The sequence below is a fragment of the Macaca nemestrina genome, chromosome 7, assembly GCF_043159975.1.
Source record: "Macaca nemestrina isolate mMacNem1 chromosome 7, mMacNem.hap1, whole genome shotgun sequence".
NCBI classification, from domain to species: Eukaryota; Metazoa; Chordata; class Mammalia; order Primates; family Cercopithecidae; genus Macaca; species Macaca nemestrina.
Genome location: NC_092131.1, coordinates 84,522,201 through 84,534,591, shown reverse-complemented (window position 1 = coordinate 84,534,591; position 12,391 = coordinate 84,522,201). Strand labels below are relative to the sequence as shown.

Genomic DNA, 12,391 nt, shown 5'->3' with positions numbered 1-12,391 from the left:
CTCTTTAAAGATCCCACCTCCAAATACCTCACATTCTGAGGTACTTGGGATTAGGACTTCAATGTATGAATTGGTGGCAGGGGTGGGGGTTGACAGATAGACACAATTCAGTAGCGGTAGGGGTTGGCAGATAGACACAATTCAGCCCCGGACAGTCTTCTCAAACCTGCTCCTTTGCCACCTCACTCTCCCTCTTCATAGAGGAGACAGAAATAATTATCTGGCCTCTCCCACTGTCTTATAAATCTGACTGTGAGGAGTTCTCTTCTTTCCTCACCCCCTCCCATTGAGGCAGAAATTTAAAAATAAATATGCATTCATTCACTCTAAAAGTAACAGGCAAGGCAAGGATTAAAAAGAAAAGCACAAGTTTTCCTCTGCCTAGCAGAGGAAAGTGCAGCAAGCTCACTTCAAGCACAGTTATAAGATAACACTCTGAGAAGCCAAGGCCAAAGGAATGGACTCCAGACACCCCCCAGCTCCAGAGCAAGGTTGAAGGAAAAAAAAGACAAATTCTTTTATTGTTACTCCTTTCCCAGGCATCTTAAGCATGATTATGTTTTACAAATGTCTGTATTTAGTTAGTTGTTGTTTTTCTTTCAATGCAGCTGCAAGGCCACCAACTACACAAGGCCACAAGTTATGCTATGCTATAGATTATGTGACCTATCATATGATTAACTGCTTTTGTTTTACTTATTATAAGTCTGCTTATAAAAACCCGACTCTGTCTTTGTTTAATGCTCAGCTTTTTGGATGTGAGTCTGCTGAGCCGGTGTGTACCTAAAATAAACAATCCTCCTGCACTCTCATATTGGTCTCTCTGGTCCTCAGTTTCCTGCAACATTTTTGGTGACCACGAAGGGACCAGAGACAGCAGGTTTACTGTCTCCTTTGGCTCTGGTGGCTGGAGTCCTGGGCCTCAGGAGACCTGTGACCCCAGACACCACTGGAAGAACTTCAGCCTGGAGGGGAAATCAGCCCTCCCCTGACCCGGCGCCCCCTACCCAGCAGTGCAATGGAACCTGAAAGGAGCTACAGGACAATTTCAGAAACAGCATGCTTCAGGAACCGCGGTAAGGTTTTGGGGCCCAAGGCAGGACCTGTCCCATGGGGATGGAAGGGGAGCCTAATAACCTCCTGGAGTGTGCTGAATAGTCTGACCCAGAGGGGCTGGGGGTGACAGGAGTGGCTCAACAATTTGGACGAATCTCACACCCCAGTAGACACAGGATGTGAGAGGGACTCGCTAAGTCAGCTAGGAAACTGGAGGTGGTGAGAGTGGCTCACTACCCTAAGTAGGAAACTGGAGGTGGTGAGAGTGGCTCACTACCCTAACTAGGAAACTGGAGGTGGTGAGAATGGCTCGCCACCCCAACTGGGGAAGTAGAGGGGGCGAGAGTGGCTTGCCACCCCAATTATGAACACAGGAACTGGGAATGGGGAAGCGTGTGAAAGTGTGTGAATGGAGAGGCCTAATTAGGTTCATCAGCTGCAAAGTGGGGCGTCACAGATCTCTTAGCATGGACTGTGTGCTCTGAGAAAGTGTGGGGCCAACTAAGACTAGTGGTGATCTGCATGTGGCTAATAGGAGCCACCCTACAGCTCAGAGATGTAGTGAGAATAAGGATCTCTCCAAAGCCAAGTAGCATCTGAAAACTCCCATAATAGGAGATGGTATAGTTGGCTGAAATGAGAGGAAGAGTGAGCGTGCAAGGGTGATTGTGCTGTGCCATAAAGGGAGGAATGGGAGGAAAGTCATCAAAACTTACTCCATTGGAGTACATGTTATAGAACTTTAAGAAAGGTTTTGCAAGGGATTATGGAGTTAAGCTAAACCCCCAAAGATTGAGAACTCTCTGTGAATTAGAATGGTCTTCTCTTGGTGTTGGGTGGCTGACTGAAAGAACTATAGATAGGGATAATTGGCTGTGCATTTAAGGTGGTGACAGGGGTTGGAGGACAGCCAGGGTACCCAGACAAATTTTCCTTAAATTGATTCATGGTTAAATATAGCACAGACAAGACTGGCCTGGATCCAGCTCTATTTAGCAGCTTCACTGGCAGACACAGAGTTAAAGGGGAAGTCCCAGAAACAGCAAGAGAAGCCAGTTTTGCAGGAGCTGCCAGAGGGAACACAGATTCTTCCTCCATGTGTCCCAGCCTACCCCGCTTTACCGAGGCTAACATCCCCCCAGGAATGAGATTCAGGAGCTAACACACCCCAAGTTTCACCCCAATAGGAGAATCGGAGCCTGGAGAGGCCAGGGAAGGAAGTCAAGATAGTTAAGCGGCAGTCTCAGATCTGGCCATGCTTGAGCTATGCAAATACCTCTCAGGGAGATGTGAGTACCCATCTATTATGACGACTAAGGCCAGGTTCAAGGGGGCAATGAACTTTCAGCTACCAGCTCTTTTCAACCACTGATCTTTTAAACTGGAAATGCCACATTCCCTCCTACACGGAGAAGCCCCAAGCTCTTATAGATTTGATGCAATGAATCTTTCTGACACGCAATCCAACCAGGCCAGACTGCAGACAGCTCCTCCTCACATTATTTAACACTGAGGAGTGCAGGAGAGTAACATAGGCAGCTCTCCACGCTAGAAGCCCATGCACCAGAAGACACAGTGAATGCTCAGGCGTATGCTCAGGGTCAGTTCCCAGATCAAGATCCCAACTGAGACCTGGTGGATGCAACTCAACTTCAGCATTTGCAGAGGTACCAAAAGGTTCCTTTTGCAAGGGATAAGAGCTGATAGAAAGAAGGCAATTAATATAGGGAAGATTTCAAAAGTGCTTCAGGGAGCTGATGAGAGCCTAAGTCAGTTTTACAGAGACTTTGTGAAGCATTCTTGTTTTACACCCCATTTGACCCTGAGGCTTCTGAAAATCAGCACATGGTAAACAAAGCATTGGTAGGGCAAGCCCAGGGTGACATCAAGCAGAAGCTGCAGGCATGAATGCCACTCAGTGTACGTTAATCAGGACCAGAGAACAAAACAGGAAAGAGCAAAAGTAACAAGTGTGGTGCCAGGCAGCTAGGCATGCCAAGGTTTAAGTCCCTTTCCCCAGCCCAGCTCTATCTGGAAAAAGAGAGGGGTGGAGACTGGCACCCGGAGAAAAGCAAAGGAGATGGAAGGGCATAATTCTGACATTTTGCAGCAGGCATCTGCCAAGCCTCTGGGCCAATGATGGCCCAGGGGGACTACGGTTGTGCAGATCCCACCCAGCCCAAAAGAGTAAGTGTGAGAAAGGAAAGAAGAAAGTAAAAACAGAAATCGGAAGGAAACAGGAGAGACCAAGGGCAGTGTGTGCGTGGGGGTGGGACCCGTGTCATTGCCTGGCCCCACAGGCCATAGGAGCAGGAGAACTCAAGAAGGAAAAAGGAAGCAGATTGAAGACTTAAGAAAAAGGTCAATCTGTTGGCAGCAGTCTTTCTATAGAAAGAGAGATTAGCAATGTGAGAGGATGTGGAAACGAAGGTGGATGTGGAAGAGGTCCAGTTAGGCAGGGATTCAAGAGTCAGACAAGGCTAGAAAGAGATTAATGTGTAGGATGCAAAAAGAAAGGACAATGGAAGGATGAATGTCCAGAAGGTAATAAAGAGAGTGGTAAATGCTGTGGTATAAGGAAGTCATCGGCCAAGGGCTGCTGCACCTTAGAGGAACCAGATACTGATCCGATCAGGCTGGCATGAACTGAAGGATGTGAGGACTAGGACAGACCAGGTTCCTTTTCATTAGGCCTCCAGGATCCAGTGGTCACATTAGAAGTTGAAGGCAGCAGGATTCTGCCATATCTGGATTCCAAATTTCTCACTGATGGCTAAGCCACTACATAAAGTTACAAAGGTTGGGTAACGGGGAGAAAAAGAATCCCGCCTCTGGGATGCTGAACAGAAGAAGGAGCCATGCCTTCATGCCTTGTGTAAACTTTCTTGTAGACTTTACCGAAATGCCCCATACTGGAGGCTATCGGTATATGCTAGTGTTTATTTGCACATTTTTCATGATGGATTGAGGCTTTATCCACCATGACAGAAGAAGCACAAGAAGTGACTAAAGTACTGCTAAGAGACATTATCCCCAGGTTTGGACTGCGTCTGACTTTAAAATCAGAGAGTGGGTTGGCATTTGTAGCCGAAATAGTGCAAGATTTAACAAGACTGTTAAAAATAAAATGGAAGTTACACACAACCTATCGGCCGCAAAGTTCAGGAAAAGTGGAATGCATGAACCGGACACTCCAGTAGCTGCTGAAGAAATGTTGCCAGGAAACTCATCTGAGATAGGATCAGGTTTTGCCTGTGGTTCTCCTCTGAGTCAGGTGCACCCCCACCAAACAAACTGGGTATTTACCCTATGAGATTTTGTTCGGTGGGCCAACCCCAAACCATAAGTCAAACAAAAAGGTGATCTCCAGTAACTAGGTGAATTAACTTTAAGAAAACAAACTCAGGCTTTAGAAATAGCCATGCAAAGTGTTCATAACTAGGTACATGAAAAACGTGCCTATAAACCTGACACCCCTTTAAACCTGGTAACTCTGTTTAGGTTAAAAAGAACCCAACGTCTCTAAGACCCATGTGGGATGGGCCCCATATGGTAATCTTGTCCGCTCCCACTGCTGTTAAAGTTGCAGGTGTTGTGTCTTGGATCCACCATAGTTGGTTGAAACCAGCAGCTCAGGACGAGTGAACCAGCCAGCAGGACCCAGACCCCTTGACTCGGCTGATCCTGCGATGAGACCGAGTTGCTGCTGAGGACGACAGGCCTGCTCTGGTCACTCCAGTGGCTGACCAGTCTACACACGACTGAAGCTTGAGGAAACAACAAACCCTGCTCTAGTCACACACCAGAAGCTGACTAGTCTATGCATGGCTGAAGCTTGAGGACTTGTCAAGCAAGTAAATGTAGTTAGAAATCTTGGGACTAGTAGTTTTCCTGTAACACTGTTTTACTATTGTTCTGTCGCTGTGCTCAACCTCTTTCCCCAGGTAAGGACTTCTTTTATCCTTGCTGGATATGAATATACTGTACGTTGTTTTGCTGTTGTTACCCCCCTTAACCATGCTAGAAGAATCACCCATAGAAGGGTGTCCCCACTGTACACATACTACTTGGTCAGGGAACAGTATAACTAAAACTCTATTGTACCATACTTATTATGAGTGTACAGGGACTCACTTAGGAACTGGTACTTATAATCAGACCACCTACTCAATTTGTGACCCAGGAAATAACCAACCTTATGTGTGTTATGACCCCAAGTTTTCACCTGGTGAATGGTTTGAAATTTGTGCAGTCAAAAGAAGGCCTCCTCTTAAACCAAACCAGGGTCCCTCCCTTTTACCAAGGGCTTATTTCTCTGTATTTTGATGCTCGTTAGGTAGCATACCAAGACTCACCCATCTGTGGTAACCTACCTTTGGAAAGATACTATAGAAATAACTACAAATATGTATGCATGCCAAGAGTAACTCCACCTTGTTCCCCTGGGACCCCAGAGAAAGATTGTTGGTATTGCATATCATGGCACCCTAGCACACAGCAAAAGTCAATTATGCTTACCAAAATGTTGGTGGACTGCAGATTTCTCCTTACATGTCTATATACACACATACCCAGTAACCTTCCTATGTGTTATCAAAAAGGGAACCCAAACCCATCTGGCCCAGCAAGCCACAACAATGAGGAATGCTATCTATCAGAACAGATTAGCTTTAGACTACCTCCTAGCCCAAGAAGGAGGAGTATGTAGAAAGTTCAATCTAACAAATTGCTGCCTGGAAATGAATAATAATGGAAAGGAAATTATGGAAATAACTGCAAGAATGAGAAAATAAGCCCATGTTCCAGTTCAAACTTGGAAAGGGTGGTCTCCAGATTCTCTCTTTGGAAGCCTAGTTTTTATCTTTCTGAGGGTTCAAGACTTTAATAGGAGTGGCTCTGGCCATACTAGGAAGTTGCCTAATACTCCCTTGTCTCTTACCTCTCCTTGTTAGAAGCATTCAATCAAGTATAGAGGCAAGAGTAGCTAGGCAAACTACCACTCAGCTAATGGCGCTGTGTAAATATGAACCTTGTCTAAAGAAAAAACTTGTCTTTTCAGGCAGAACTAAGTAATAGTGATGCCTTCTATTAAACTTCTTTCATAAAAGGCATCAAAGAGGGAACTGAGGCAGAAATTTAAAAATAAATATGCATTCATTCACTCTAAGAAAAGTAACAGGCAAGGCAAGGGTTAAAAAGAAAAGCACAAGTTTTCCTCTGCCTAGCAGAGGAAAGTGCAGCAAGCTCACTTCAAGCACGGTTATAAGATAACACTGTGAGAAGCCAAGGCCAAAGGAATGGACTCCAGACACCCCCCTCCAGAGCAAGGTTGAAGGACAAGAAAAGACAAATTCTTTTACTGTTACTCCTTTCCCAGGCTTCTTAAGCATGATTATGTTTTACAAATGTCTGTATTTGGCCAGCTGTTGTTTTTCTTTCAATGCAGCTACAAGGCCACCAGCTATGCAAGGTCACAAGTTATGCTATGCCATAGATTATGTGACCTATCATATGGTTAACTGCTTTTGTTTTATTTATTGTAAGTCTGCTTATAAAAACCCGACTCTGTCTTTGTTTAATGCTCAGCTTTTTGGATGTGAGTCTGCTGAGCTGGTGTGTACCTAAAATAAACAATCCTCCTGCACTCTCATATTGGTCTGTCTGGTCCTCAGTTTCCCGCAACACCGTAAGTGAAGGCTGTTGCTGTGTTTTGAATGTTTGCATGCCTCAGGAATTCATGTTGAAACTTAGTCCCCAGTGCAACAGTGTTATGAGGCAGGACCTTTAGGAGGTGATTAGGCCATGAGGATTCCACTCTCAGGAATGGGATTAATGCCTTTATAAAAGGGTTTGAGGGCGTGAGTTCCTCCCTTCCATCCCTTCTGTCAAGTGTGGACATGGTGTTTGTCCCTTCCAGAGGTTGCAACAACTTGGACACAGAGAGTAAGCCCTTACCAGACAGCAAATTCACTGCCTCCCTGATAGTGGGCTTCCCAGCTCCCAAAACTGTGAGATAATAAATTTCTATTGTTTATAAATTACCCAGTCTAAGATCTTTTGTGATAGCAGCAGGAATGGACTAAGACATAAATTGGTACCAATGAAGCAGGAAATTTCCCTGATTTTTTCGTGGGCAAGAACTGGAGTGCATAGGCACTAGAAATAGCTGGCTGCTTCGGTGCCAGCAAGGTGGACTCTACTTGCTTGGTCCCTCTGTGTTCCACCCCTCACAGGAGGGGGAGCACAGGTGAATGGATGCAGGAGCCAGGGTGAGGGCTTTTGGGCACCAGCAGGAGCAAAACTCCATGTGGCCTCGTAGCAGCATCTAGGGAGGTGCCCATTACCCCTGAAGCCCTAGAAAGAGTGTTACAGTTAGTTCTCTTTTAGCTTTGCCATTTGCAGATGGTTTAAGTGTTAACGGCTCAGTGGAGAATCAGTGTGACAGCCTTTTGCACCGACACCTGAGTTCTTATTCAGTATCCAGGAGGAATGAGGTCGCACAAACAAATTGGACATGGTAAATGTGGGAAATTTTATTGCTGATGTAAGTGGCTTTCAGTGGGAAGGGGAGCTGAAAAGTGGATGGTGCAGGAAGATAATCTTCCCCTAGAGTCCAGCTGTCCCTGACTGACCTCCTCTCTGAAGCAATGCCATCAGGCTGTCCCTCTGAAGTCAAGCTGCTTCTCTCCCATGTCCAACCATAGTCTCTGATGTCCAGCTGCTTCTCGTCTTCTCCTCTTCTCTTCTCCCTCTGCTGGTGGAGCCTGGAGATTTTATGGCAATAGGATGGGGGGTGGGGCAGGCCATGGGTGATTTTGGATAAGGCAACATTTAGTGGGAAAACAGGATGTAAAGTTCTCACTTTGGGCCGTGGTATTAAGCTTTTCAGCTTGTGGGTGGGGCCCTTGCCATGGACTTACTCTCTTCTGCCCAGAATTTCCCTGCCTCTTGTCACTATCTCCAAGAAGTGGAGATAGTGTAACGAATACCTAAACTCTAAGAAGTGGAAATAGTGTAACAAATACCCACTTCCGTAACAAATACCTAAAAATGTGAAAGCAGCTTTGGAACTGGTTAATGGCTAGAAGCTGAACCATAAAGGGCTATTTGGATGACGACTCAGAAGAGGGGAGCTGTGGAGAGCCTCAGTCTTCTTAGAAATTAAGAGATCATGAACAGAATGTTGTGAACAGAATATGGACAGTAAAGACCATTTCGAGGAGGTCATAGATGAAAATGAGGAATATCTTATTGGAAATTGGAGGAAAGGCCATTCTTGTTACAAATTGGCAAATAACTTGGCTGAGCAGTGTCCATGTCCTAGTAGTCTGTGGGAGGCAGATGTGAACTAGGATATTTAATGGAAGAAATCTCTAAGCAAAGTGTTGAGGGTACGGCATAGCTTCTCTTGAATTCTTAGAGTAAAATGCAAGAGAGAGAAATGAATTAAAGATGGAATTTATAATTAAAAGGGAAACAGAACTTAAAGACTTGGAAAAATCTGAGCCTGGGTAGGTTGTAAGGAAATAAAAGGTATATGCAGGAGAGAACACCAAATGGTGTGCTCAAGTGAACCTTTGATAAGGAGATTAGAATGAAGAGAAGGAAGCCAGTTGCTATTCATCAAGATAATGGAATTATGTCACTGAAGGCATTTTGGAGATCTTAAAGGCTGCCATTCCTATCACAGGGCCAGGGTACTAGAGCCTTGAGGGCAGAATGGTTTCAAGGGAAGGGCGCATGGTGCTGGAGAAGCCCAGGGAACTTGTGGGACCTCCAAACTCTGTCCGGGGCTGCCTCAAGTTTCTGCTCCTCACCTTCTGGTGCAGTATCCCTTGGCTGCCCTGGATTGGCTCAGGTGGGGTTGGTGTGTTGGGCTGCCCCTCCAGAAGGCACAGGAATAAACCTTGGTAGTTTCCACATGCTGCTAACTATGCAGGTACACAGAGCGCAAGACCTGGGGGGCATGGATTCCTCCACCTAGATTTCAAAGGATGCCCCAGAGAGCCTCAGAGCCCAGGCAGAGAACTGCCACAGGAGTGGAGCCACCACAGGGCAATGTCTGGTGGAGTGGTGGGAGTGAGGCTATCCTTAAGACCCCAGGACTGTAGAACCACAAGTATGCAACTCCAGCCTGTGAAAGCCAAAAGGCAGAAGAGTACAACCCATGAGAGCTGCAGTGTGGAATGTACCCAGGAAACCCAGAGAGCTCGTTCCTTCCATTCCTTCTGCCATATGAGGATACAATATTTGTCCCCTCCAGATGTTGCAGCAACTTAGACACAGAGAGCAAGCCCTCACCAGACACAGACTCTGCTGGCACCTTAATCTTTGACTTCCCAGTCTCCAGGACTGTGAGAGGGGGCTGGGCTGCCCAGGGCCTTGGGGGACAGCCCCTGCCCCAGTGTGCCTAAAATAAGAGACATGGAGCCAAATAAGGTTATTCTCAAGCCTCATTATTTAGTGTGTAGACGGTATTGTTTGCCTTGTTGAGTTTTGGGCTTACTTTGGACCTATTGCTCCTTTTTTTCTTTTCTATTTCTTCCTTTTTGCAGTTCTGTAAGGAGAAGCTCACTCCAGGTTTGGAAGGCTGTTAGAAGAGTCATTTCCCATCCCGGGTCTGGAGGAAGGAGGTATGGGCTCCAAGAACCCTGACTAACTCCCTTGTTTCCAGAGCCAACTATACCCTCCTCCATTACCAAACAATTTTTACTCTGTCAGAAAATTTTTTTTAAACTTGGAAATAGGCAGAAGAAATGACAGGGCATTTACCAGCATAGTGGGCTTAGTTTTCTGTTGTCTTTGGGCAAAAGTTATTGTTTGGTTTTTGTTTGAGATGTGAATAATTTCTGTCTAATACAACAGATGATCCCAAAGGTTCTGGTTTGTTTTCTTGTTGGACTTTAACCAGTTTGTAACCCAGCAATCTTATGCTAATATTTTCTGTAAATACCCAGCTTCTCAAATGCTCTTTGAATCAGTTATAACATCTTATTGGTTCCCTCATTAATTAATGAGTTGAATAAAACTTTGAAAACTATTCATTTTATATTTGTATGAGAGTCACGATGTTATATTTTTTGAAAATTATACTTTAACAGTTTTATTGTGTACAGAGGCAAACAAAAAGGAGAGGTTACTTGACTTTGCAGTAGAACCATCTTTATTAATTATGCTGCTGAACTTTTCTCTCTCTGTTTACCTTTCAGATGAAGAAAAGTTTTTTCTCTCTTTTTTATGAAGAGAAAACTCTCAAGTCATCCTTTAACATTCTGCAGCTGCCATATAATACTCTGCTTCCTTGAAACAGTAGTTTGAAAAGTTGTCTAAATTGTCTAAAAAGTTGTCTCAGACCAAATGTTAAGGCTGTATGTGGAAAATATCATGACTATGTAAAGTTGATGTTAGATAGGTTTGGAAAGATTCATGCCTATGCAAGGTAATTACAATGACAAGAAAGGAATTCTTTGTGTGCTCCTACTGACTCTTAACTTTGCTATAAAGTTTCGACCTCTGCTGGGCACTTTCAGGATCTCCACCTGCCCTTAACCTCAACTAGGTTTAATGAGCTCTTAAAGTAAGTGAAGGCTTCCAGCTGCAACGACTCTGCAAAGACTTTCTCTTGTATCACCATAGAAACAAGACCTTCACTGTAAAAGAAAAAAAATCACATTATAATGAGGAACACTGCTATAAAATATGGATTAATGAGTTGAATAACAAAAGGGAGGAACTTGTAGTAGGAAGGAACTAAGTGACAGCAAGAGCAGCTGGAGGAAGGAGTTAGGATGAATTGTGGGTCTCAGAATGGGGAGACAAAATGTACAGTCTAATATTTGCACTATGAGCCTGAGTTCTTACATACAACAGTTTCTGAGTGGAGGCTTCCACTATGGTGATTGTGAAGAGATAAACAGAATATTCATGACCCTGAGTTGCTTCTACATGTTTTTGTTGGAGATTCAGCAAAAAAATGACAGGATTTAATGAGCTTGAGAAAGAGATTGCAAATTTATAAGAAAAACACAAATGCCTAAGATAATGGGCAAAATTATTAAACTCAGTGCATAACAAGCATAGAAGAGGAAAAATAACTTTCTCCTCCACCCTTCATATTTCTTAGCTGGTACTTTCTGTAATAAAAGGCAAACTAACAAGAGAAAAACAAGCAGAAGTTTAATGACATGTATACCTCATGTATTCGGATGGTGCAAATGTAACTGTAATTTTTGCATTGTTGAAATTTACTGTTTGATATTGGAATACATTCTTAAATAAATGTGGTTATGCTATACACCATTTTAATGCACATTTCTCATTTTATTTTTTTGCTAATGACTTATTACTTGCTGTTTATTTTATATTTATTTTAGACTATGGAAATGATGTTAGACAAAAAGCAAATTTGAGCGATTTTCTTATTTGAGTTCAAAATGGGTTGTAAAACAGCAGAGACAACTTGCAACATCTACAATGCATTTGGCCCAGAAACTACTAACAAATGTACAGAGAAGTAGTAGTTCAATAAGTTTTGCAAAAGAGACAAGAGCCTTGAAGATAGTGGCTGGCCATTGGAAGTTGACAACAACAAATTGAAAGCAATCATCAAAACTGATCCTCTTACAACTACACAAGAAGTTGCCAAAGAACTCAGCATTGACCATTCTACAGTCATTTGGCATTAGAAGCAAATTGGAAAGTTGAAAAAGCTAGATAAGTGGGTGCCTCATGAACCTGACCAAAAATTTTTTTAAAAACTTCATTTTGAAGTGTCATCCTCTCTTATTCTATGTAACAACATGAACCATTTCTCGATTGGATTGTGACGTGTGATGAAAAGTGGATTTTATACAATAACAGGTGATGACCAGCTCAGTGCCTGGACCGAGAAGAAGCTCCAAAGCACTTCCCAAAGCCAAACTTGCACAAAAAAAGCATGGTCACTGTTTGGTGGTCTGCTGCTGGTCTGATTTACTACAGCTTTCTTGCTTGCTTTTTTTTTTTTTTGACAGAGTCTTGTTCTGTCACCCAGGCTAAAATGCAGTGGCACCATCTTGGCTCACAGCTCACTGCAACCTTTGCCTCTTGGGTTCAAGCAATTCTCCTGCCTCAGACTCCTGAGTAGCTGGGATTACAAGTGCTTGCCACATCCTGCTAATTTTTGTAGTTTTAGTTGAGACGGTTTCACTACTGTTGGTCAAGCTGGTCTTGAACTCCCGACATAAAGTGCTGATCCACTACAGCTTTGTGAATCCCAGCAAAACCATTACATTTGAGAAGTATTCTCAGCAAATCAATGAGATCTGCCAAAAACTGCAATGCCTGCATCAGGCAT

General features: G+C 43.9%; 2 long non-coding RNA genes across 3 annotated transcripts in view; one reads left to right on the top strand and one right to left on the bottom strand.

Moving 5' to 3' along the window:
* The first annotated feature begins 448 nt into the window (after positions 1-448).
* Positions 449-11,361, top strand: LOC139364336 (uncharacterized). Its single transcript, XR_011625994.1, has 3 exons — positions 449-1,076; positions 4,640-9,689; positions 10,266-11,361. It is a non-coding gene; the product is annotated as an uncharacterized lncRNA (long non-coding RNA).
* Positions 10,596-12,391, bottom strand: part of LOC139364337 (uncharacterized) — a 30,529-nt gene continuing 28,733 nt past the window's right edge. For both annotated transcript variants that reach the window (XR_011625996.1, XR_011625995.1), the window contains one exon: positions 10,596-10,706. This is a non-coding gene — a long non-coding RNA (uncharacterized lncRNA). The remainder of the gene's footprint in view (positions 10,707-12,391) is intronic.